A 23,086-nucleotide genomic window follows, 5' to 3' on the forward strand; every position below is an offset into this window, starting at 1 on the left:
ATATACCTCAAAGCTACTTGAACAACATGTCCATTCAGAACTGTCCTCTCACCTCTCCTCCTGCTCCCTCTTTAACCGCCTACAATCTGGCTTCCGACCCCACCACTCGACTGAGACTGCCCTACCAAAGTCACCAATGACCTACTAACAGCCAAAACCAAGAAACAATACTCTGTCCTCCTTCTCCTTGACCTGTCCTCTGCCTTCGACACTGTTGACCACTCCCTTCTGTTACAAACTCTCTCATCTCTTGGCATCACTGACCTTGCCCTCTCCTGGATCACATCATACCTCACAGAGCGTCTCCCACTCCCGCACCACCTCCTCGTCTCATTCCCTCTCTGTTGGTGTCCCGCAAGGCTCTGTCCTAGGACCCCTGCTCTTCTCTATCTACACTTTTGGCCTGGGACAGCTCATAGAGTCCCATGGCTTTCAGTATCACTCCTACGCTGACGACACACAGATCTACCTCTCTGGTCCAGACATCACCTCCTTACTATCCAGAATCCCACAATGTCTATCTTCTTTAACATCCTTCTTCGCCTTTCGCTTTCTAAAACTCAACATGGATAAAACAGAATTCATCATCTTTCCCCCATCTTGCTCAACCCCCCCGGAACAGACCTATCTATCACGATCAATGGCTGCACACTCTCACCGGTCAACCAAGTCTGCTGCCTTGGAGTGACCTTGGATTCTGCCCTTTCCTTCCGACCGCACATCCAAGCCCTTTCCACCACTTGCCACCTCCAACTCAAAAACATCTCCCGCATCCGTGCTTTCCTTAACTTTGAATCTGCGAAAATGCTTGTACATGCCCTCATCATCTCCTGCCTAGACTACTGCAACATCCTCCTCTGTGGCCTTCCATCTAGCACTCTCGCACCCCTCCAATCTATCCTCAATTCTGCTGCCCGACTAATCCACCTCTCACCCTGTTATTCCTCTGCCTCTCCCCTCTGCCAATCCCTTCACTGGCTCCACATTGCCCAGCGAATTCAGTTCAAAGTACTAACAAATACATACAAGGCAGTCCATAACCTGTCTCCTCCCTACATCTCTGAGCTACTTTCCCGATACACCCCCACACGCACTCTCCGATCCTCACAAGACCTCCTTCTCTCCTCTTATCACCTCTTCCCACAATCGACTTCAAGATTTCTCCCGTGCATCCCCCATACTCTGGAACTCGCTGCCCCAACATATCAGACTCTCACCTACATTGGAATCCTTCAAAAGAAACCTGAAAACCACCTCTTCAGACGAGCCTACAACCAGTGACCCTGCTGCCTCTATACCGCCATGACCCGCTTCACCCGCACCTACTGTGTCCTTCTCCCATACCATGTAGATTGTAAGCCTCGCGGGCAGGGCCCTCTCTCCTTCTGTACCAGTCTTGTTTATGATTAGTGCAATGTCTGTATTATGTATGTATACCTCCTCTCATATGTACAGCGCTATGGAATGAATGACGCTTTAATAATAAATAATAATAATGGGATTCTATGGCGGAGGGGCTGAGGAATTATAATTTCTGAGGACACTAAACGGAGGAATAAAACTACAGGGGGCACTGCAGGCGGCATTATAAATACTGGGGGCACTTCAGGGCAAGCATTATAACAATAGGGGGCAGTATAAATACAGCGGGCACTGTGGGGGCATTTTAAATCCAGGAGACATAATAGGTGTTCTTATTACTACTGGGGGCTCTATAGGAGGGATTTATAGATCCGCATTATTTCTACTAAGAGCACTATGGGGGCCTTATAACTACTGAGGGGTCTGTAGAGAGCTTCATTACCACTAGGGGAACAATAGGGGGCCTTATTACTACTGGGGGCTCTGTGAGGGTATTATTAATACTGGAGGGCTCTTCTACTAATGGAGGCACTCTTGTGGTGCATTATCATTGTTGGGGGCAGTATTACTAATGGGGGCATTCTAGAAGGGAAATACTATTGGTGGGACTATGAGGAGTACTATTACTATAGGGGGCACTCATTTTTCTTTAGGATAGTATTTGGGGGTACAGAAAAGTGAGGAAGCTAAGATGTCTGTGTGTCTCACTCTGCAGAGACGAGGCGGCTGAGAGAAGATGATGACAGAGAAGATCTACATGACAGGAGACGTCACCTGGAGGCCCTGGATGTGAAAGGTATGTGCTGCTGTATAGTGAGTACAGGAAAATGTCTTCATTGCTAGTGTGTGCAGGGGTTGGGGTCGGTTGTTCAACTTAGAGAATTGGGCCATATGCATTGGTGCTTGGGCTCCGGATCTTTTGAGACCCTAGCAACGCCCCTGGCTCTTACATATTCTGCAGCGCTGTATAGACATTAGCATCACACTGTCCCCAATAGGGCTCCCAATCTAAGTTCCTATCAGTATGTCTTTGGAGGGTGGGAGGAAACCGGAGAACCTGGAAGAAACACGGGGAGAACATACAAACCTCAGCGCTGCAGGGCACCAGTGCTAACCACTGAGCCACCACTAACCACTGAGCCACCGTGCTGCCCCTGGTCTTGAGATGTTCTTGACCTGATGTCGACTCCCCTTCCTGTGTTGGAGTCCATCACCTTTACCATAACCTCTAAATCTTGGAATAAACTTCTCCATATTAATTCTCCTCTATTCGGTTAACACCAGCCTACTGTACATCCCCAGCACTTTGGTAAAGAACTAGGTTACCATGGTGATTGGCCCCTACAAGCATGTGACATACATTACATTACATATCCTGTACTGCCCCTGAGTTACATCCTGTATTATACTCCAGAGCTGCACTCACTATTCTGCTGGTGCAGTCACTGTGTACATACATTACTTATCCTGTACTGCCCCTGAGTTACATCCTGTATTATACTCCAGAGCTGCACTCACTATTCTGCTGGGGGAGTCACTGTGTACATACATTACTTATCCTGTACTGATCCTGAGTTACATCCTGTATTATACTCCAGAGCTGCACTCACTATTCTGCTGGTGCAGTCACCGTGTAGATTACATTACTTATCCTGTACTGATCCTGAGTTACATCCTGTATTATACTCCAGAGCTGCACTCACTATTCTGCTGGTGCAGTCACTGTGTACATACATTACTTATCCTGTACTGATCCTGAGTTACATCCTGTATTATACTTCCGAGCTGCACTCACTATTCTGCTGGTGCAGTCACTGTGTACAGACATTACTTATCCTGTACTGCCCCTGAGTTACATCCTGTATTATACTCCAGAGCTGCACTCACTATTCTGCTGGTGCAGTCACTGTGTACATACATTACTTATCCTGTACTGATCCTGAGTTACATCCTGTATTATTCTCCAGAGCTGCACTCACTATTCTGCTGGTGCAGTCACTGTGTACATACATCACTTATCCTGTATTGATCCTGAGTTACATCCTGTATTATACTCCAGAGCTGCACTCACTATTCTGCTGGTGCAGTCGCTGTGTACATACATTACTTATCCTGTACTGATCCTGAGTTACATCCTGTATTATACCCCAGAGCTGCACTCACTATTCTGCTGGTGCAGTCGCTGTGTACATTACATTACTTATCCTGTACTGATCCTGAGTTTTACAGCAAGACACGGAGGCTCCTATTGCTATCTCCTTCTTTATTTTTCCACCAATAGCAGCAAAGAAGAAATTTACATAATCATAACAATAAAGGCCCCTCCCCTGACAGATCCTATAATAAGCAGTGTCCTCTTCAGTAACTTCCTCTTTCTTTGCTGCTTCCACCAAGATAAGTAACATCTATTCAGTATATTTTTGTGGCCTGATTGCTGTGATTTAAGAGTTAAGCTCGGAGCTTCTGTTTGCTCAGACTGCTGTATGTCAGACTGTGTCTCTTAATTGAGTTTATTCCCCTTATATATATTTGTATATTGTTTCTAGGCCTTCATATCTTAGGGATTCATTCTAGGCCCCTTTCCCTTGCTTGGGGGGTTCTCCCCCCCCCCCCCCCATTTTTCTTGTTGTTACCCGTTTTGTTTTTCCCTGTATTATTTTCCGTTTGCGATTTTGGGCTTCCGATTCCCACCCTTATTCTGTCCGTTACCTGCGGCCTGCTCCGGCGTCCGGAGGTGTTCCTCCACTCTTTCCTCTCTTCTCCTTGGTGCTCCGTTCACCGTCTCTCTCCGGCGCCGGCTCTGCTTATTTCCCGCGGGTCGCGAGATCTCGGCGGCCATTTTAGAGCTCCCGCGCGTGTTCTCGCGGGATTTCGGCACTGCCTCTACACCGGACGGTCTCGGCTCCATCTCTGCGGCTCCTGGGGTGATTAACCCCTCGTTTTGGTTAGTTGGGGGGTTGTTAGGCTAGCACTTGCCATTTTAGCTCCCCCTTAGGTTACCTGCAGCTGTAGACCTGATTTATTATTTATCATTATTATCTGAATAGTCTAAGCATGTCATCCGACCGATCCCCATCTGGGCCTACCACCCCTCCATCTGGGGAGCCCAGAAGGTCTGAGATGAATGCACAGGCCCTGGAGTTGCAGCGCTCAGTATCTAGCGCAATAATTGAGGCTATGGGATCCATATCATCCATGATATCCCAGACCATCTCCCAGGCTTTGTCTGCCCATGCCCCTGGCCCCTCTAGTCAGCCGCCTGCTATACCTCATCCGCAGCCTGCTGTTTATGATACTCCTAATATACAGGAGAACCTGACTGGTGTGATCTCAGCCACCCTTGATAGCGTGCATAGATCACGCAATTGAGCCTTACCGCGCCAGGCAGAAAGGGCGCGCACGTGGAAATGTGCTAGAGCACAAACTAGCAATGTGGAATCAGACTTGGATTCTGATACGGAGGCTTATGCGGAGGCGAGCTGCCATTCCGAGGAGGAGATGGAATATGATATTCCAGGCACTACTGGCCCTAGGCCTTCCACCTCTGGGTCCGTGGGTCCTGCCTCCACCGCCCCTAATGCGGCATCTACCCTGGTGGATCCCTCTGGCACCCCCTTATTCGACCCTGATGCCCTCCACCACCCTAGGTCAGCGGAGTGGATGCCTATAGCTCATGTGAGCGATTATTTAGAGCATTGGGTGCGCCGTCCTCTGAGCAAAGAGGAGCGCAGCAAGCTCAGATCTGAGTGCCCCAGACCATTGATCCCCAACAAGGTCTGTGAAACGCCGGCAGTTGATCCCAAGATGACACAGTTCTTGGCGAAATCCGGCTGGAACCCCCGTAAGGGGTTGGATTCGGCAATTAAGAGCTGCCAGGACAAGCTCCTTGACATTTTTGGCCCCCTTGCCAAAATTTTTGAAATGGCCGAATCGGCCAGAGCGGACGGCTCTCCGATAGATCCGGAGGAGCTTACTGGCTGGATACAGAGAGCCATTTGTATTGCGGGCAGCACCAACTCCTCCCTGGCCATTGAACGGCGTAAAACCATACTATTCAAAATAGATCCTAAATTGGCCAACCTGGCACTTACTGAGGCAGGGAAGGATGCACAGGATCTGCTTTTCGGGGATTCCTTTATCAAGGACCTCAGTAGATATGTGGGAGCATTTACTGCCCTGGACAAGGCCCAGTCCTCTATGCGTAGGGTTTTTCAGGGACGGGTCTCCACTAGGGCCGGCAGTAGTAGGGGCCGTCTGTCCGGTCATTCAAGTTTCCAGGCCCGCAGCTCGGGCAGAGGCTCCTTCACCCAAAGACCACCCTTCCAGGACCAAAGGAATCCTCCTCCATTCTTCCCGGCCAGAGGCGGCCAATGGCGTTCAAGATCCGTTAGAGGGAATCCGAATTTCCGAAAATCCTTCGGTAAGTCTTTCCCCAGTGGGGAATTCTTTGGTTCCTTGTGTCGGGGGCAGACTCCATCTTTGTTCCCACGTTTGGTCGAGCATTACATCAGACCCATGGGTGCTGACCACTGTGCAGGGGTTCCACATAGAACTTACGGAATCGCCAGATCTTATCCCTTCTACCCCACCACTTCCTCTGGCATTACCAGACAGGGAGCTCGTGGATTTAGAACTGTATTCCCTTTTTCAAAAAAGGGTGATAGAAAGGGCCCCTCCTACTCCGGAGGGTGTACTCAGCAACATTTTTCTAGTGCAGAAAAAGGGTGGACAAATGCGTCCGGTGATAAATCTCCGTGCCCTGAACTCTGTGGTACGCTATCGCCACTTCAAGATGGAGGGAATTCACCTCCTTCGGGACTTGCTGATTCCGGGGGACTGGATGGTGAAGCTGGACCTCAAAGATGCCTATCTGACGGTCCCAATTGCCTCCTCGTCCAGGGATCTCCTGCTCTTCCTGTGGAGGGGCAAAGTGTGGCGCTTCACTTGCCTGCCATTCGGCCTTTCTTCGGCGCCTTGGTGCTTTACCAAGCTTCTGCGCCCTGTCATGGCCTGGTTACGGAGTCGGGGTGTCCGTCTAGTCATCTATCTAGACGACATCCTCATTATGCACCAATGTCAGTCGACGCTGCTACAACACCTTCAGTGGGCCTCGAACCTCCTTACGGCTCTTGGTTTTCTGCTGAACCCCGAGAAATCCTGCCTCACGCCGTCTCGACGGATGGAGTTCCTGGGCTTCACGGTGGACTCTGTTGCGGAATCTCTCAGTCTTCCGTCAGAGAAGTTGCGGACGATACGCAAGGAGTGGTAGCTGCAAATACAGTGAAGGGGTTTAAGCATGCATGGGATAGGCATAAGGCCATCCTTCATATAAGATAGGGCCGGGGGCTATCCATAGTATTCAGTATATTGGGCAGACTAGATGGGCCAAATGGTTCTTATCTGCCGACACATTCTATGAGTTGAGACATGCCCTCTCAGCTACCTCCCTATCCCTACGCCACCTGGCTCGCATCATTGGCCTGCTGGCCTCCTCTATCCAGGCGGTGTTCCCCGCTCCTCTCCATTATCGGGCCCTACAGCGCCTGAAGATTGCCCACCTTCGTCCCGGGGCCTGGTTCGCAGACGCGGGCGCGGGAGGAACTTCGTTGGTGGATATGCAACTTGGAAGCCTGGAACGGCAGAGCAATCTTCGGATTTCAACCAAAATTCACGGTGGAGTCGGACGCGAGTCTCCAAGGCTGGGGTGCCCACTGCGAGGGTATTTCCACAGGGGGTCGATGGTCGGAGGCCGAGACCCAACTTCACATCAACGCTCTGGAACTCCTGGCGGGCTCGTTTGCCATCCGGAGTTTTACCAATGGCATCGCACATGCATGCATCCGATTACGCATGGACAATGTGTCGGCGGTCCGCTATGTCAATCACCTGGGCGGTACCCAATCGGCTACCTTGGCCCGGCTGGCGAAAGAGTTCTGGTCCTACTGTCTTTCCAGGGACATCATGATACAGGCGGAGTACCTTCCGGGTCTACACAACTACTGAGCGGATCGGAGTTCCAGATGCTTCACGGACGGCAGCGACTGGAAGCTCGCACCGGAGATGTTCTCCACGATCTCGGACACCTGAGGTCCTTGCGCCATAGACCTCTTTGCGTCACGGCTCAATACTCACCTTACCAGGTTCTTCAGCTGGCGCCCGGATCCGGAGGCGGAGGCGGTGGACGCGTTTCTCCAGGACTGGTCATCAGCTCTACATTACGCGTTTCCACCTTTTGCCATGATCCCGAGGATGCTGCTACAGACTCGTTGTCAGGATGCGGAATTGGTGGTGGTGATCCCCTTCTGGGGGACTCAAGCCTGGTACCCGATCCTCCTGGAACTCCTGGTGGATGTACCTCTCCTTCTTCCGGATCAGACGGATCTCCTCCAGGACCCTCTGGGTGCTCCACATCCCCTGCTGGTCGACGGCTCCCTTCAACTTCTGGCGTGCCGAATCTCAGGACTCCCGGAGAGGTCGAGGGAATTTCGGAGGCAATTAGACGCCTCCTGGACAACGCTTGGGCTCCCGGCACCCGAAAGTCTTACCGGGCAGCTTGGGGATCTTGGGTTAGCTGGTGCGTGGAACGGGACCTGGATCCCATTTCGGCGCCTGTGACCCATTTATTACAATTCCTTACGTCTCTTTTTGAAGCAGGAAAAGCTTATCGGACCATTAATTTGTTCCATTCAGTGATTTCTTCTACTCATCAGGGTTTTGATGGTGTTCCGGCGGGTCAACACCCTTCGGTGTCACGCCTACTACATGGCTCACGCTTGGCGCGGCCTCCTCGGCCACGCTTCACCACTACGTGGGACGTTTCCATGGTCCTGTCTTTCTTCTCTGCGTGGCCTGAAAACGCGGCTCTTTCCCTCCGTCAACTGTCAGCCAAGTTGTTGAACCTCTTTTGCCTCATTTCTTTTAAGAGGGTTTCCGATGTCAAGGCTCTGGATCATGATGCGAGATCCTTTACTCCCGAGGGCGTCACATTTAACATTACGCGGCGCACCAAGACCAATATTCGGTATGTGTCTTATTCCTGTTTCCCATCTTCTCCGGCGCTTTGTCCTGTAGCCTGCTTGCGGGAATTTGAGTTGCGTACTTGGACTCACCGCTCTGCGGACATCCCACAACTGTTCCTCTCTATTCGCCATCCTTTTGGCCCGGTGACTAGTCCCACTTTGGCGCGTTGGATGAAGTGGGTCATTTCCCTTTCAGGAATTGATACGGCGGTCTTTACCGCTCACTCGGCCAGGGGCGCGGCTGCCACTGCCCTGGCTGTTTCGGGGGCTCGTTTGGAGGACATTTTGCGTTTGGCGGACTGGTCTAGGGCCACGACTTTCAGAGAGTTTTATTTTCGTCCACCTCCTCATGTGTTTTCATCTATTATTGATCAGCTTTGAACTTGCAATATGAGCCTCCATGTCTTGCTGTAAAACTTAATGATTTTCCTATTCCATGACGTAAAGTCATAGTTTTATTAAAGACACGGAGGCGAGTATTGCCCGCCCTGGGTTTTTCCTGCCCGCCCTTTTACTGTGTGATTTTTATTGACTGTTTACATTGTCTTTTATTGTTATTTATTACGTATATTTATATTACTGAATATTTATGGTTCTGTTTATCAGCGACCTTACGGTGTACGACCGTTTCCAGGGTCGATCTTGTTCAGTTTCTGCCTGATCCTTACTCTAGCTATATTATTTGCTCTGTTTCAGGTTGAAGTTTCCATGGCGTATGGAATTCTACGTTGTTCCAGGTTTCCTGAAGTGTTAGCCAAGTTGGCGTAAATTCTACAGTTTGATGGACCAGAATGGTTGTCGTTACTCGGGTCCAGTTCCAGTTTCCGGTTACGGTTCCAGTTACGGTTATGCGGTTGTTGTCGCGGATACAAAGAAAGAGGAAGTTACTGAAGAGGACACTGCTTATTATAGGATCTGTCAGGGGAGGGGCCTTTATTGTTATAATTATGTAAATTTCTTCTTTGCTGCTATTGGTGGAAAAGTAAAGAAGGAGAAAGCAATATGAGCCTCCGTGTCTTTAATAAAACTATGACTTTACGTCATGGAATAGGAAAATCATTAAGTTACATTCTGTATTATACTCCAGAGCTGCACTCACTATTCTGCTGGTGGAGTCACTGTGTACATACCTTACTTATCCCGTACTGAACCTGAGTTACATCCTGCATTATACTCCAGAGCTGCACTCACTATTCTGCTGGTGCAGTCACTGTGTACATACATTACTTATCCTGTACTGATCCTGACTTACATCATCCTGTATTATACTCCAGAGCTGCACTCACTATTCTGCTGGTGGAGTCACTGTGTACATACATTACTTATCCCGTACTGACCCTGAGTTAAATCCTGACATATACTCCAGAGCTGCACTCACTATTCTGCTGGTGCAGTCACTGTGTACATACATTACTTATCCTGTACTGATCCTGACTTGCATCTTGTATTATACTCCAGAGCTGCACTCACTATTCTGCTGGTGCAGCCACTGTGTACATACATTACTTATACTGTACTGATCCTGAGTTACATCCTATATTATACTCCAGAGCTGTACTCTCTATTCTGCTGGTGGAGTCACTGTGTACATACATTACTTATTCCGTACTGACCCTGAGTTAAATCCTGACATATACTCCAGAGCTGCACTCATTATTCTGCTGGTGCCGTCACCGTGTACATACATTACTTATCCTGTACTGATCCTGAGTTACATCCTGTATTATACTCCAGAGCTGCACTCACTATTCTGCTGGTGCAGTCACTGTGTACATACATTACTTATCCTGTACTGCCCCTGAGTTACATCCTGTATTATACTCCAGAGCTGCACTCACTATTCTGCTGGTGCAGTCACCGTGTACATTACATTACTTATCCTGTACTGATCCTGAGTTACATCCTGTATTATACTCCAGAGCTGCACTCACTATTCTGCTGGTGCAGTCACTGTGTACATACATTACATTACTTATTCTGTACTGACCCTGAGTTACATCCTGTATTATACTCCAGAGCTGCACTCACTATTCTGCTGGAGCAGTCACCGTGTATATACATTACTTATCCTGTACTGACCCTGAGTTACATCTTGTATTATACTCCAGAGCTGCACTCACTATTCTGCTGGTGGAGTCACTGTGTACATACATTGCTTATCCCGTACTGAACCTGAGTTACATCCTGACATATACTCCAGAGCTGCACTCATTATTCTGCTGGTGCCGTCACCATGTACATACATTACTTATCCTGTACTGATCCCCATCCTGTATTATACTCCAGAGCTGCACTCACTATTCTGCTGGTGCAGTCACTGTGTACATACATTACTTATCCTGTACTGATCCTGAGTTACATCCTGTATTATACTCCAGAGCTGCACTCACTATTCTGCTGGTGCAGTCACTGTGTACATACATTACTTATCCTGTACTGATCCTGAGTTACATCCTGTATTATACTCCAGAGCTGCACTCACTATTCTGCTGGTGCAGTCACTGTGTACATACATTACTTATCCTGTACTGATCCTGAGTTACATCCTGTATTATACTCCAGAGCTGCACTCACTATTCTGCTGGTGCAGTCACTGTGTACATACATTACATATCCTGTACTGATTCTGAGTTACATCCTGTATTATACTCCAGAGCTGCACTCACTATTCTGCTGGTGCAGTCACTGTGTACATACATTACTTATCCTGTACTGATCCTGAGTTACATCCTGTATTATACTCCAGAGCTGCACTCACTATTCTGCTGGTGCAGTCACTGTGTACATACATTACTTATCCTGTACTGATCCTGAGTTACATCCTGTATTATACTGCAGAGCTGCACTCACTATTCTGCTGGTACAGTCACTGTGTACATACATTACTTATCCTGTACTGATCCTGAGTTACATCCTGTATTATACTCCAGAGCTGCACTCACTATTCTGCTGGTGCAGTCACTGTGTACATACATTACTTATCCTGTACTGATCCTGAGTTTTACAGCAGGACACGGAGGCTTCGTATTGCTTTCTCCTTCTTTACTGAACCACCAATAGCAGCAAAGAGAAAAAATATACATACAGGAAACCATAGCAACCAAGGTCCCTCCCCTATGGCCCCTATAATAGGCCGCTCCTCCTCTGGACCTCCGTCTTTCTTTGCTGCTGCCACCAGATAAGTGCACTTGTGAGATTTCTTTATCAGTGACTTGTGTTTTTTCAGTGATTTGTGTTGCTGTGTATTTGCGCTCTTATCCCAGGGTGACTAACCCTGTTTTGCTAGCTGCGCTACCCCTTTTGCTTGTTTGCCCGCTTTTGCCTCGGCTTAGTTTGTTAGGGCCGTTGCGCTTATTCCCTGCGCTTTATTGTGCCTCCACTTGCGCTTCCCTGCGCTCCCCTTCACTACTGACAGCCGCTTACTGCGGCGATCCGTATTGCTTGTGCGGCGCCCCCCCCCCCCCTTCTTTCACTCACCGGAGCAGTCTCCTCTCATCCCTGGACGTTGGGGGACGGTGGCGCCTCCGGTAGTCAGAGCGGACGCGAGATCTCGACGACCATTTTGGAATACCTTCAGTGACCCAGCCGGCTGCGAGATCTCGCGAGATCTCAGCGGCCGTCCTGTATTAGCTTACCACATTTCGCGGGCTTTGCAGTAGAGCTTCCGGTTCCTCCGTTACTTCCGGCCCTGCGTGCATACAGCTGTGCTCTGCGGTCGGCGGCTCCTGCTCTCTGCCTTTAACTGCGGTCACTGTCTATTCAGGTGCCATTAGTTTTAGCCAGCGCCTAGTATTACCCCAGGTTGTTTAAGCGTCAGGCCTTATTGTGGGATCATGTCTACCCCTACACCTCCTGCGAGTAATATGCCCCCCTCCCCCCCTGAGGGTCACAATTCCACTGAGGTGGATGCGCAGGCGCTGGCCCTGCAGCGCTCTGTATCAGACGCTATCATGGCGGCCATGGGTTCCATGTCGACTATTTTGTCGCAAACCATTACCCATGCTCTATCCGCCCAGCCAGCTAGTAGGTCATTGCCAGACCATAGTACTTCTCCGCAGCCTACCTTTAATGACCCTCTTGTGCCACAGGAGACTTTGACTGGTGCGCATCATGCCACCCCAGAGACCGTGCATAGTTCACGGAAAAGGGCCTTTTCCCGCCAGGCAGAACGGGCGCGGACATGGAAGTGCGCTAGAGCACAATCACCGGAGAGGTCTGACTCAGATAGAGCATCAGACGAGGAGGCTATTGCGGACTTCGATTATGGGTCAGAGGAGGATGTCGTCCCCCCAGTTCAGGATCCCCCCCTATCCGCTACTGCGGCCTCCTCTGCCAAAGATGTGGCATCCTCATCTAACGTTAATCGTTCAGAGGTTTTGCTAGATGCGTCAGGCGAACCGATGTTCGACCCTGAGACTCTGCATCACCCGCGCTCTGCTGATTGGCTTCCCACTGACAATGTGGGGTCTTATTTAGAACATTGGGTACGTCACCCGCTTAGCCGTGAGACACGGAACAAGCTTAGGGCCGAGTGCCCCAGGCCATTAGTGCCCAACAAAGTGTGTGACACCCCCATAGTGGACCCCAAGATGTCACAATTCTTGGCCAAAACTGGCTGGAACCCTAAGAAGGGCCTGGATTCAGCTCTCCGCAGCTGCCAGGACAAGGTTTTGGATATCTTTGGCCCGCTGGCAAAGATTTTTGAATTAGCTGAGGCAGCTAGAAATGAGGGCTCTCCAATAGACCCCGAAGAATTGCGGGGTTGGACCCAAAGGGCAATTTGCATTGCTGGTAACGCCAATACCTCCTTGGCAATTGAGAGGCGCAAAGCCATCTTGTTTAAGATCGATCCCAAGTTGGCGAATTTGGCTCTCACAGAGGCGGGTAAGGACGCCCAGGGTCTCCTCTTCGGGGACTCTTTCATTAAAGATATGAGCCGATTTGTGGGTACCTTTACCGCACTTGACAAGGCCCAAGCCAATATGCGCAGGGTATTCCAGGGACGGGTCTCTCATCGGGCCGGCAGTAGTAGGGGCCGCCTGTCCGGCCGTGCAAACTTTCAGGCCCGTGGCACGAACAGAGGTTCCGGTGGTCAACGACCGTCATTCCAGGACCAGCGCAACCCGTCACCTTTCTTCTCCACCAGAGAAAATCAATGGAGATCTCGTTCCTTCAGAGGAAATCCAAGCTATCGCAGACCCTTGGGTAAGTCCTCCCCAGATTGGGGATTCTATGGTACCTTGTGTAGGGGGCAGACTCCATCTTTTTTCGCATGCTTGGAGTCTCATCACCGCAGATCCATGGTACTTACCACGTTCAGGGGATTTCACATAGAACTCACGGGTTCCCCCTCCCTAATCCCCTCCCCTCTACCCATACCTTTGTCGCGCCCAGATTGCGCTCTGGTGGACGCGGAACTGGTCTCTCTCAGGCAAAAACAGGCGATAGAAGGAGCGCCCCCTTATGGGGGAGGGGTGGTCAGCAACATCTTCCTCGTCCAGAAAAAAGGGGGTCAGATGAGACCTGTCATCAACCTTCGCGCTCTAAATTCGGTAGTACGCTACCGACATTTCAAGATGGAGGGGATCCACCTCCTTCGGGACTTGTTAGTTCCCGGGGACTGGATGGTAAAGCTGGATCTGAAGGATGCTTACCTGACGGTCCCAGTGGCCATTCATTCCAGGGATCTTCTCCGGTTCCGGTGGAGAGGAGAGATCTGGAGGTTCACCTGTATACCTTTCGGACTGTCATCTGCCCCTTGGTGTTTCACCAAGTTGCTGCGTCCGGTCGTGTCATGGTTGAGGACACGGGGCGTGCGCCTTATCATCTACCTGGACGACATCTTGCTGATGCACGAGTCCAGGATGGGACTACTGGAACATCTTCAGTGGACAGCGAACCTACTGTCGGATCTCGGTTTCCTCCTCAACAAGGAGAAGTCTTCTCTCATCCCATCCCAGAGGATGGAGTTCCTGGGATTCATGGTGGACTCGCTCTCGGAGTCCCTCAGTCTGCCAGCGGCGAAGTTGCGGGCCATCCGCAAGGAGTTGCGGCATGCTCTTCTCATTCCCAGCCTCTCATTACGCCACCTAGCTCGCATCATCGGTTTGTTGGCCTCATCGATTCAGGCTGTGTTTCCGGCCCCATTGCACTACCGGGCTCTACAGTGGCTGAAGATCGCCCATCTTCGGACCGGTGCCTCCTTTGCGGACGCGGTGGTTCTGGACTCGGAGGCCCGAGAGGAGTTGAGTTGGTGGATCGCCAATCTGGAGGCGTGGAACGGCAGAGCGATCTTCGGATTTCTGCCGGAATTGACCATCGAATCGGATGCGAGCCTTCAGGGCTGGGGTGCCCATTGCAATGGGGTCTCCACGGGGGGAGCCTGGTCGGCGGAGGAATCCCTCCTCCATATCAATGCCTTGGAACTACTAGCCGGTTCGTTTGCGGTGAGGAGTTTCTCCAACGGGATCGCCAACGCGTGCATCAGGCTACGGATGGACAATATATCGGCGGTCCGGTATATCAACCGTTTGGGAGGTGCTCACTCGGCAACCTTGGCTCGGTTAGCCAAGGATTTTTGGTCGTTTTGCCTGTCCAGGGACATCATGGTACAGGCGGAAAACTTACCGGGGCTGAGCAACGTTCGTGCGGACTGGAACTCACGCTACCTAGCGGATGGCAGCGATTGGCAGTTGGATCCACAGATCTTCTCAGCAATCTCGGAGATATAGGGTCCGATGTCTGTCGATCTCTTTGCCTCTCGGCTCAACAGGCAACTCGTCCGGTTTTTCAGCTGGCGTCCAGATCCGGAAGCGGTGGCGGTGGATGCTTTTCTCCAAGATTGGTCGGTATCCCGCCTCTACGCTTTTCCTCCTTTCTCGATTATTCCGAGGACTCTCCTCCAGGTCCAACGTCACCTGGCGGATGTGGTGTTGGTGGTTCCGTTCTGGGGGTCTCAGGTCTGGTTCCCTTCGTTGATGAGGATCCTAGTAGAAGTACCTTTTCTCCTCCCGACCCGACCGGATCTCCTACGCAACCCTCAGGGTCTAGACCATCCACTTCTCCTCGACAGATCCCTACGGCTGTTGGCATGCCGGATCTCCGGACACCTGGAGCTGTCGAGGGCATTTCAGCAGCGACTCGACAGTTACTGGATAACGCATGGGCTCCCGGTACCAGAAAGTCTTACCGGGCAGTCTGGAGAACTTGGGCTAATTGGTGTGTGTAACGGGACTTGGATCCCGTTTCGGCACCTGTAGCCCACCTGCTGGAGTTCCTTACCTCTCTCTTTGAGGCGGGGAAGGCGTATCGGACCATCAACCTTTTCAGGTCCGCTATTTCTTCTTCCCATGCTGGGTACGAGGGTGTCCCGGCTGGTCAACATCCTTCTGTGTCTCGCCTTTTGCGTGGGTCACGGTTGGCTCGCTCTCCTTGGCCTCGTTTTTCCACTACGTGGGACGTCTCCCTGGTCCTATCCTTTTTATCCTCTTGACCCGAGAATTCTGCCCTTACGCTTAGGCAATTGTCCGCAAAATTGTTGGCATTGTTTTGCCTTATTTCTTGTAAAAGGGTCTCGGATGTGAGGGCCCTTGACTACGACGCTCGTTCGTTTACCCCGGATGGGATCACCTTTAACATTTCGCGTCGAACCAAGACTAACATCCGGTCTGTCTCCTATCCCAGTTTTCCTTCCTCTCCTATTTTGTGCCCTGTGGCTTGCCTTAAGGAGTACGAATCCAGAACTTTGTCACACCGGTCTTCCGCCGTTTCCCAATTGTTCCTTTCGATCCGACATCCTTTTGGTCCAGTTTCTAGCCCTACGTTGGCACGTTGGCTTAAATGGGTCATGTCTCTAGCAGGTATTGACACTTCTATCTTCACGGCCCATTCTGCGCGTGGTGCCTCTGCCACCGCCTTGGCGGTATTGGGGGCCAGATTGGAGGATGTCATGCGTTTGGCTGATTGGTCGAGTGTTACCACGTTCAGAGAATTTTATTTTCGCCCTCCGTCTAATTTGTTTGCTTCTATTATAGACAGGCTTTGAACTTGCAATATGAAGCCTCCGTGTCTTGCTGTAAAACTAAATGATTTTCCTATTCCATGACGTAAAGTCATAGTTTTATTAAAGACACGGAGGCGAGTATTGCCCGCCCTATTCCCTCCCTTGGGTTTTCTCACGTTTTTTTGTTACAGGGGTCATGTAGTATTGCCTCTATGTATTATTAACCTTTTAAGGTATTTTGTTTTAGGTATTTATTGTCCTAATGTTTGCTTCATTGCCATTGTATTTCATGTTATTTATTGCAATTTATATTGTTCTTCAGTCACTTGACACCTGTTGAGTCAGTTGAGTAGATGGTTTCCGGACATTCTGTCCTGACATGTTTGTTTCACCTAGGCCAGGATGAAGTTCTTTCCATTCTAAGATGCCGTGTTCCCGGTTGATGTCTCTTACAGTTTAGCCAGGTTGGCTAGTTGAATGCGCTTCGTTGGCGTTGGACTTTCCGTTCCAGTTACAGTTCGGAGTTACCGTTGGGATGTTCGGGATGTCAGCACCAGGTTTTCAAAGAAAGAGGAAGGTCCAGAGGAAGAGCGGCCTATTATAGGGGCCAGTGGGGAGGGACCTTGGTTGCTATGGTTTCCTGTATGTAAATTTTTTGCTGCTATTGGTGGACAGTAAAGAAGGAGAAAGCAATACTCGCCTCCGTGTCTTTAATAAAACTATGACTTTACGTCATGGAATAGGAAAATCATTTAGTTACATCCTGTATTATACTCCAGAGCTGCACTCACTATTCTGCTGGTGCAGTCACTGTGTGCATTGCATACATTACTTATCCTGTACTGATCCTGAGTTACATCCTGTATTATACTGCAGAGCTGCACTCACTATTCTGCTGGTGCAGTCACTGTGTACATACATTACTTATCCTGTAGTGATCCTGAGCTACATCCTGTATTATACTCCAGAGCTGCACTCACTATTCTGCTGGTGCAGTCACTGTGTACATACATTACTTATCCTGTACTGATCCTGAGTTACATCCTCTATTATACTGCAGAGCTGAACTCATTATTCTGCTCATGGAGTGCAGAGACATTTACATTGTATGTGATCGATACTGCAATACTATCAGCTGCATACCGGTGGAAATGTGAACATTGTTCTGGGTCTGTGGAAGGCTGACAACCAGTGAGCACTGTGATAGTAGTTGTCAGCCTATGTGGCTGATATTTCCAGGTTGTTGTTGGGAAAATGTGGGTGAGAATCAGATAGATGAAGCCTCGGAGGCTGGGGCCGTCCCGGATGATGGGGGTGTAGGTGACAGCCTTGATGCCCTCAGTGAGCAGGATGATGGAGCCACTTCACAGCCACAGGATGCAAATATTTTAACACCCTGCAACCACAAGGCACGGATATTCACATACTGCCCCATAGTTATAGACGACTCTGCACGGGGAGGAAGGATGAGGAGCGAGGCACCTGAAACCTCAGCGAAGATCACCGGTGGAGAAACCAAGAAATGCCTGAAAACAGCAAATCGCTACCCTGACCGTCCGCTGCAACAAGTGTCAATAACCTGACTTAGACTTTGTTCACATCTGTTCTGGCGAGGAGCAGACTGCTGGGCTTTACTGTATCCAGCATGACCGGATCCCCGCTGACTATAATGGGATCCAGCGGCTTTCCCGTGTGAATACTGCCTCTTGGTCAGACAAATACCGCTGCGTACAGTAAGCTGCCCCAGATCCCCCATCAGATCCGGCAATGCTTGGCGGTATCTGGCAACTCTTAGGCCTCATTCACACCATCCATAATCCATCTGCTGTCCGCACCGCAAATTATACTTCTTATTGTTGCTTGTGATAGGAGTGAGAAAAATACGGAGCGAACATACAAGGTTTCCGTATTTTGCAGATGCAGACTAAAATAATGACATGGTCGTGTGCATGAGGCCTTATACACACCTAATACTTCTCACAGCTGAGGTTTTGTTTCAATTGCCTACAGTCTCTGTGTGGTAAACGCCTCACAGTTGAGGTTTTATTACAGGAAAGCAGAGAGATATGCGCATATCTCTCTGCTTTCCTATAACAAAACCTCAGCTGTGAGGCGTGTTCAGTCTGCACTATATGTCTCCAGTCAATGACGTGTAAATATTTGTTACATATTTGCTAACATGTTGCGAGGCTCCGGACTGCGCAGAGATACACTGTCCCAAAACCTCAAAACTGACACTTTAGGGCTGTTATTTTTTTAATGTTGAAAATGTGGGAGAAGGGTTTGTTTACTGGGAGACATGGAGGGTCCGCGGGGTGCAGTGATTGGGGACAGGTCTGCGCCCTCACCCGTGTCCTGAGGGCAGCAATGAGCTTTATTCTGTTCTTGGTTTATAAAGTTGTAAAACGAGGCAAAAAATTCACTAAAAAGAACGCGTCCACGGTTCAAAAGTCCAGCAGCGAGCCCCCGCTGGTGCTACAGAGCAAGGACATGACAGATGATGAGGGTGATATCAATACCCCCACCCCCAACCTCCAAACAATACAAATACACACAAGGTGAAAGAATATCAACATAGCAAGAAAGGTACAAACCAGGCATTACACACTGGACACATATACAAGATATACAAAGTATGTTACATAGGACTGCAGGTAACACCTACTACATTATCTGTACTCAGAGAGTTATCACTGTGTTATCTGTGGTGTTACATAGGACTGCAGGTTACATCTACTACATTATCTGTACTCAGAGAGTTATCACTGTGTTATCGGTGGTGTTACATAGGACTGCAGGTGACATGTACTACATTATCTGCACTCAGAGAGTTATCACTGTGTTATCTGTGGTGTTACATAGGACTGCAGGTGACACCTACTACATTATCTGTACACAAAGAGCTATCACTGTGTTATCGGTGGTGTTACATAGGACTGCAGGTGACACCTACTACATTATCTGTACACAAAGAGCTATCACTGTGTTATCGGTGGTGTTACATAGGACTGCAGGTGACACCTACTACATTATCTGTACTCAGAGAGTTATCACTGTGTCATCTGTGGTGTTACATAGGACTGCAGGTGACAACTACTACATTATCTGTACTCAGAGAGTTATCACTGTGTTATCTGTGGTGTTACATAGGACTGCAGGTGACACCTACTACATTATCTGTACTCAGAAAGTTATTACTGTGTTATCTGTGGTGTTACATAGGACTGCAGGTGACATCTACTACATTATCTGTACTTAGAGAGTTATTACTGTTATCTGTGGTGTTGAATAGGACTGCAGGTGACAACTACGACATTATCAATACTCAGCGTTATCACTGTGTTATCTGTGATGTTACACAGGACTGCAGGTGACATCTACTACATTACCTGTACTCAGAGAGTTATCACTGTGCTATCTGTGGTGTTACATAGGACTGCAGGTGACATCTACTACATTATCTGCAATCAGAAAGTTATCACTGTGTTATCTGCGGTGTTACATAGGACTGCAGATGACATCTACTACATTATCTGTACTCAGAGAGTTATCAATGTGTTATCTGCAGTGTTACATAGGACTGCAGGTGACATCTACTACCTTATCTATATTCAGAGAGTTATCACTGTTTTATCTGCAGTGTTACATAGGACTGCAGGTGACAACTACTACATTATCTGTACTTAGAGAGTTATCACTGTGTTATCTGTTGTGTTACATAGGACTGCAGGTGACAACTTCTAGATTATCTGTACTCAGAGAGTTATCACTGTGTTATCTGTGGTGTTACATAGGACTGCAGGTAACATCTGCTACATTATCTGTACTCAGAGAGTTATCACTCTGTTATCTGTGGTGTTACATAGGACTGCAGGTCACATCTACTACCTTATCTGTACTCAGAGAGTTATCACTGTGTTATCTGTGGTGTTACATAGGACTTCAGGTGACATCTACTACATTATCTGTACTCAGAGAGTTATCACTGTGTTATCTGTCGTGTTACATAGGACTACAGGTGACATCTACTACATTATCTGCACTCAGAGAGTTATCATTGTGTTATCTGTGGTGTTACATAGGACTGCAGGTGACATCTACTACATTATCTGCATTCAGAGAGTTATCATTGTGTTATCTGTGGTGTTACATAGGACTGCAGGTGACATTTACTACATTATCTGTAAACAGAAAGCTATCACTGTGTTATCTGTGGTGTTACATAGGACTGCAGGTGACATCTACTACATTATCTGTACTCAGAGAGTTATCACTGTGTTATCTGTGGTGTTACATAGGACTGCAGGTGACATCTACTACATTATCTGTACTCAGAGAGTTATCACTGTGTTATCTGTGGTGTTACATAGGACTGCAGGTGACATCTACTACATTATCTGTACTCAGAGAGTTATCACTGTGTTATCTGTGGTGTTACATAGGACTGCAGGTGATATCTACTACATTATCTGTACTCAAAGAGTTATCTCTGTGTTATCTGTGGTGTTACATAGGACTGCAGGTGACATCCACTACATTACAACACCCCCACCACCATATTGGCCCCTGTATTTGCAGTTCTTTGCTCTCACCCGGCCGGTCTCCCTCCAGCAGTGCTCCAGGTTCTTGCTCCTCCGCTCATCGGAGTCTATTTGGTTTCAGCAGCTTCTTTTATGCAAGGTCGTTATGCAACCAACAAAACCAAAGATTATGAAACATTCACTGCAGCAACTGCTCTCCACACTGAATACCACAACCTCAGTCCCGGTAATATATAAACATAGAGTGCTGACATTACTGTGGCCCCAAGCTAAATAATGCCCTGGGGGCCAAAGCGCACCACTAAACTCTGCTCCATAGTAATAAAGCCGCTATAGTGTCCTGCTAATAATAAGGACCTTCTACAATATCACCAAAAGTGGCAATGATAAAAAATAAATGAAATGCTATTCCAATCCACAATGTATGATGCAAGAGACACCTTCCGTCTGCAGTATTAAAGGGGTTTTCCCATCAACCGCTTTCATACTTACCTGCGGCGAGCGCGACGTTCACTTCCTGGATTCGGCTGGGCGGGCTCAGTCAGCTTGATTGACGTCTTCTCCCGGCAGGGCAGTGCGCTGTCTTCAATGCGCACGCCGCTGCGCATGCGCCATGGTGACTTATTCTTGGCCTGTATAGTACAGAGCCGGCGTGCGCATTCGCGGCTCTGTACTATACTGTCCAGGAAGAAGTCATCATGGCGCATGCGCGGCGGCGTGCGCGTTCAGGACATTGCGCGACTTGGCCGGGAGAAAATCTTCTGTCTTCTGCGCAAGCGCGGCCACGGGATTCTACAGGCGAGAGGTGGCCGTAACCAGGGGAGACGAAAGACAACAATCAGGTAAGAGGGGACTTATTTTCTCAAAAAGGGTGGGAATTGGGTAATAAAATGTATTTACAAAAATGATCACTGTTAAATCATTAACAAATTTAACAGTGATCATTGTGATGGGAAAACCCCTTTAAAGCAGTTATATTCCTGTACATAGGAGCAGTATTATAGTAGTTATATTCTTGTACATAGGAGCAGTATTATAGTAGTTATATTCTTGTACATAGAGGCAGTATTATAGTAGTTATATTCTTGTACATAGGAGCAGTATTATAGTAGTTATATTCTTGTACATAGGAGCAGTATTATAGTAGTTATATTCTCGTACATAGGAGCAGTATTATAGTAGTTATATTCTTGTACATAGGAGGCAGTATTATAGTAGTTATATTCTTGTACATAGGGGGCAGTATTATAGTAGTTATATTCTTGTACATAGGAGGCAGTATTATAGTAGTTATATTCTTGTATATAGGAGCAGTATTATAGTAGTTATATTATTGTACATAGGAGCAGTGTTATAGTAGATATATTCTTGTATATAGGAGCAGTATTATAGTAGTTATAGTCTTGTACATAGGAGCAGTATTATAGTAGTTATATTCTTGTACATAGGGTCAGTATTATAGTAGTTATATTCTTGTACATAGGAGCAGTATTATAGTAGTTATATTCTTGTACATAGGAGCAGTATTATAATAGTTATATTCCTGTACATAGGGGCAGTAATATAGTAGTTATATTCTTGTACATAGGAGCAGTATTATTGTAGTTATATTCTTGCACATAGGAGCAGTATTATAGTGGTTATATTCTTGTACATAGGAGCAGTATTATAGTAGTTATACTCTTGTACATAGGAGCAGCATTATAGTAGGTATATTCTTGTACATAGGAGCAGTATTATAGTAGTTATATTCTTGTACAGAGGAGCAGTATTATAGTAGTTATATTCCTGTACATAGGAGCAGTATTATAGTAGTTATATTCTTGTACATAGGAGGCAGTATTATAGTAGTTATATTCTTGTACATAGGAGCAGTATTATAGTAGTTATATTCTTGTACATAGGAGCAGTATTATAGTAGTTATATTCTTGTACATAGGAGCAGTATTATAGTAGTTACATTCTTGTACATAGGAGCAGTATTATAGTAGTTATAGTCTTGTACATAGGAGTAGTATTATAGTAGTTATATTCTTGTACATAGGTGCAGTATTATAGTAGTTATATTCTTTTACATAGGAGCAGTATTATAGTAGTTATATTCTTGTACATAGGAGCAGTATTATAGTAGTTATAGTCTTGTACATAGGAGCAGTATTATA

The 23,086-nt window shown here is 48.0% G+C and overlaps 1 protein-coding gene and 1 long non-coding RNA gene across 2 annotated transcripts in view; both read right to left on the reverse strand.

Moving 5' to 3' along the window:
• The window catches only part of IL5RA (interleukin 5 receptor subunit alpha), a 73,074-nt gene extending 52,067 nt beyond the window's left edge, over window positions 1-21,007 (reverse strand). The window contains exon 1 of the mRNA XM_040407483.1: window positions 20,976-21,007. The gene's annotated coding sequence lies outside the window, so the exon portion shown is untranslated. The remainder of the gene's footprint in view (window positions 1-20,975) is intronic.
• LOC120978995 lies at window positions 2,225-9,322 on the reverse strand. The gene is made up of 3 exons (XR_005774222.1): window positions 9,187-9,322; window positions 7,990-7,994; window positions 2,225-2,235 (listed from the first exon to the last, which is right to left on the reverse strand). It is a non-coding gene; the product is annotated as an uncharacterized LOC120978995 (long non-coding RNA).
• Window positions 21,008-23,086: the final 2,079 nt, after the last annotated feature.

Source organism: Bufo bufo, chromosome 9, assembly GCF_905171765.1.
Source record: "Bufo bufo chromosome 9, aBufBuf1.1, whole genome shotgun sequence".
Taxonomy (NCBI): domain Eukaryota; kingdom Metazoa; phylum Chordata; class Amphibia; order Anura; family Bufonidae; genus Bufo; species Bufo bufo.